Genomic DNA, 4,731 nt, shown 5'->3' with positions numbered 1-4,731 from the left:
TAGAGAGATTAAAGATGAGATTAACAAGAAACTTGATTAAAATGGACAAAAGTTCGAATAGACATGTTTTCCATAAACCCCTCTAAATCACCAGTGGGTTTACAAAGTAGTGTTTAATAAAACTTCTGTGCTGGCTTAATGCTTTGTGAGCAGAATTCATTAGAGAAATGTAATTCAAAATTACTATGATACTACTTTATAACTATTATAACTCTTATCAAAAAAAAAAATCAAAGGAACCAGGTGTGGTGGTAAAGTTTTGTAATTCCAAACATTTAGGAAGTTGGATTTCAGTCTTAAGCCTGTCTGGTGTACTGAAATAGTAAAAACTTGCCCTTTATTCCCTTTTGAATAAAAGGTAATAATGTTGGTGAGAGTGTAAAGAAAATGAAATTTTCTACACTCTTGGTCAAAATACAGGTTATTATTCTCCTTGTAGAAAGTAGTATGCAGTTTTCTAAAGAAATCATAGTTGAAGTATCATCTGACCCACCAATCATGTTATTTCTCTCTGGGTAACTCGTAAATATATCTGTAGTTCATTGTTATTCACATTATTCACAACAACAGCCAAGATATAAATCAATGTTCAGTGTTCAACTACACTAATAAAGCAATTGTGGTACATGTACACATATCTTTTTCTGTTTCATCCTTAAAATAACAAGAGACTGCTCCCATTAGCCACAACTTACAATGACCTGAAAGATGTATTTGAAATGAAGAAAAATGTTATGTTCTGATCTTTGTAAACGCACACACACATACACACACCCAGACACAAACACACACACACACACACACACACACACACACACACACACACACACACACACACACACACACACACACAATCCTCAAACATTAAAACAGAATTTTTTTTTTAAAGTAAAGCAAAGTGGAACTTCTGGGGCATTTAGTTCACATACAGTTCCCCTCAGCTTATACTGCCTCTACAAGAATGAGAAAAGAGTACATCATTCTAAGGACTCTTATACTCAAGATAACATTTGCTATAATGCTAATGTTATTACCATTTTAGTGTTGGGAAAAATTGTAAATAAAGGCACTAAGTGCATGACCCAAGACACACAGTGAGGAAGAAATTGAGTCAAAATTTCCAAAAGTCTTTCAGCAATACACAAATGCTTTAAATTCTCTCTATTCTCTGATACTCTCAATTCAATACTCATATTGTCCAAGAAATAATACCATAGCAATTATTGCCCATGTTGATTGTTTTCTGTTACAATTTGCCATCAACACAGACTGCGTTGGTGACACTGGGTTATCATACACAGAGCTGAGCTTATAAATTATGGTCCAAAGAGAGGCAAATTTCTTCTGTCCCATAGTTCCAGTATCGTTTTTAAAAAGTACTAAATATTTTAAATATCATCACTTACTGTATTTTCAGAATTAAAGAATGAAAAAATTCACATATAACCAATCCAAAACGCTTTAAAACTAGGAGATGATAAAACAGGGCTCTGTGAAGTAAACTTTCTTCTACGTTTAAAATTATTCTGACAGCCTTGTGGTTCGTCACACCTGTAATCCTAACTACTCGGGATACCTACTTAGGAGCCTGAGATCTGGGGATAACATTTGGAAGCCAATCACGGCAAACTAAATTCATGAGATTATTTTTCAGAAATTTTAATGAACTAGCAAAGGGCCAGGAATGGAGATGTAGTTCATATAGTAGCTTACCAATCGAGAGAGAAAGACGTAGCGAGACCTTGAAGCCCTGATTTCAAACTCTGAGCATGCCAACACGCAGGAATGCACACACACTCACTTTTCCAAAATATCTTCATATCAGTGTTTTGCATTGATTTCTTTGTGAATGATATTATATGGGTAAAAGAGGCAAAATAATCTCTTCCATCTCAAAACGGTTTTATACATTTTTGTTGTAAAAATACTGAACAGAGAGGTTACAGTTACATGAGCAAAGTAATAAGTACAATTCCTATCAAGCATTGCTAACTCCTCCTTTGTTTTTCCTCCACAATTCCTTCCCTTCCACCTCCACAAGTACACTCCTCACGCCCCCAATCCCCACCCAATGTCCCCAGCCTAAATTGTAAAGTTCATTTTTCAAAATAATATCTTGTGCATCTATTGTTATACAATGGGTCAAACTGTATTCCTATTTAAGCATGCTGTTTTCTCCTTTTCCCTCCCTAAATCAGAGAAGTGTATATACAAGATGCAGGTGCACCAATGTCAAATAAAGTGAAAACGGGGTTTATACTGTTGGGGAGAAACGTATGAAAACAAAAAAAAATCACGTCATACATTATAAATATGTGAGAAACAACAGCAAGAAAGAAAAAAACGTCTTGTGTCTCAATCTTGGGGATCATTTAGCTTAACATCAACTTATCTATTCATATACACATAGCTTTTCAACTTTTCTGCTTATCCCAGACATATACTAGTTATTGCAAATAAGGGATACCATGGGACCTATGTTTTTTGGACTTGGCTTACATCAGTTAATATAATTTTTTCCAAGTCTTTCCATTTCCTAACAAATTGGGCGATGACATTCTTTCTGATGGAGGCATATAATTTATATATATATATATATATAGCATTATATATATATATATATATATATATAGTATATGTGTGTGTGTGTGTAGACACATATACACACAGAGCATTTTCCTTTTTTGTTTTTTAGAGCAACTTAGTTTTGCACCTTCATCATTTTTTCAAATATTTTTATTGTGATTAAGTGGTTACATAATTTCCCAAATTTAACAATATTGTGGGATAGTGATGCTTAGTTAAAGTCACAAACATATTCTAACTTTGATGAAGCAAATTATCTATCATAGTCTACAACATTTATGAATTCTATGAGCTTTGAAATAGAGTTATTTCTTCCATATGTATACTTTTTTGTTTTGAAATATGTACATTTCTTTTTTTCCCATAGCGTCAGCAATTCCCTCTTTCCCATTTGTTCCCTCCTTCCCTTCAATGACATTGATTTGCTTAGTTAATTTTGGTCAATGTCCAGTGCAGCTGATGGATCCCACTGCTGTATGTTTTTCCCTGATTCCCTCTAGTTCTTTGTCGTCCTCCTGGTTTTCCTTCAGTGTACACATATGATCAGCAGAATGGGGTTATTTAGTAGTGATTCAACCAGATGAGTGGAAGTCCTTGGTTTCTTAAGTGTTGTTAATTTTGTCGTATCACCTTACATTTTGCATTTAACATCCACTTATCACCGAGAAAATGTGCTGTTTGTCTCTTTGCTCTTGGCTTACCTTGCTCAACATGATTTCCTGTAGCTTGATTGATTTCCCTGCTAATGCCATTATTTTGTTCTTTCTAATGGCAGGAATATATTCCATTGTGTATAGTTACCACAGTTTTTGGATCCATTCATCTCTGGTGGGACATATGGGTTGTTTTCATATCCTGGCTATTGTGAACAGTGCTGCAATAAACAAGGAGGTGCATGTTTCTTTGAATATTGCTACGTGTTGTTCAGGATAGATGCCTAGAAGTGGTATGAGTGGGCCATAAGGAATGTCAATATTTAGCTTTCTGAGGACTCACCAGACTGATTTCCAAAGTGGTTGTGTAAGTGTACATTCACACACACACACACACACACACACACACACACACACACACACACACACACACACTCACAACGTTTTCTTGATCCATTCTTCTACTGAGGGGCATCGGGGTTGGTTCCATATCTTACCTATGGCAAATTATGCTACAATAAACATTGTTGTGGTGGTAATTTTAGTATGGACTTGTTTATGATCATTTGGGAGAATGCCCAAAAGTAGGATTGCCGTGTAATAGGGGAGCTCTATGTGGAGTCTTTTGAGGAACCTCCAAACTGCTTTCCAAAGTGGATTAACAAGTTTACTCTCCCACCAAGAATGCAGTAGGATCCCTTCCAGCATCTGTTGTTGTAAAAATATGGAACGATTCACTAATTTGCGTGTCATCCTTGGGCAGAGACCATGCTGATCTTCTCTGTATGTTCCAATTTTAGTGTATGTGCAGCCAAATTGAGCACAGAACATTTTTTATATATGAAGAGTAATTAATTTTCTTAAACTAGATAATTCAACAAAAAGTAAGTTCAAAAGAATTGTGAAATTTTAGAACCATGTATTTCTTACGTAAAGCACACATTTAAGAATAAAGTCAAGGTTGACATGCCAAAAACAAAATAATTCCAGATATTTGTTGTTCATGAGATGTGTAGGAGGAGGAAGTCAATTATTCTACACAAGGCACCTGTCATAATGTTCATTGCAGCAAATGTTAAAGTTTGTTAAAAGTTTTAATATTTTAAGTATGTTTAATTTTGGGATTTGCTTATATATGACAAAATTAAGACTGTTTGGCAGGTCTTAAAATTTTTCAATAAAGTATATAATATTTCTGGTAGCATGTACTAGTAAGTATGTACATTTCAGAGTTTATAGAAACTTTACTAATGAGAAGGTGCAATGACTGTGTGAAGAAGCAGAGTGAAGAGTTAAGATTTTAATTACAGAGTTTCTGTTAAATCTTTAGGGCTCCCTTACATTATATGTTAGTGATGAACAAATAATGATATAAGCCACATACAAATGATGAGATGAACTATAAATAGTAATCTTAGTGGGTAAATTTAAAGGCTACTGATAGTATCCAATTTTAAATTTACAGGAATATGAGAAAATAGTAAAATCTACT

General features: G+C 34.4%; 1 non-coding gene across 1 annotated transcript; it reads right to left on the bottom strand.

The window, feature by feature from the left end:
• Positions 1–3,957: 3,957 nt before the first annotated feature.
• LOC138818907 (U6 spliceosomal RNA) lies at positions 3,958–4,063 on the bottom strand. The gene has a single exon (XR_011369256.1). It is a non-coding gene; the product is annotated as a U6 spliceosomal RNA (small nuclear RNA).
• Between the last annotated feature and the right edge of the window lie 668 nt (positions 4,064–4,731).

This window comes from Dipodomys merriami, unplaced genomic scaffold, assembly GCF_024711535.1.
Source record: "Dipodomys merriami isolate MVZ:Mamm:240054 unplaced genomic scaffold, mDipMer1.0.p SCAF_790, whole genome shotgun sequence".
Classification (NCBI taxonomy): Eukaryota; Metazoa; Chordata; class Mammalia; order Rodentia; family Heteromyidae; genus Dipodomys; species Dipodomys merriami.
The sequence above is the reverse complement of the archived record's forward strand: the minus strand, read 5'-3'. Positions and strand labels throughout refer to the sequence as shown.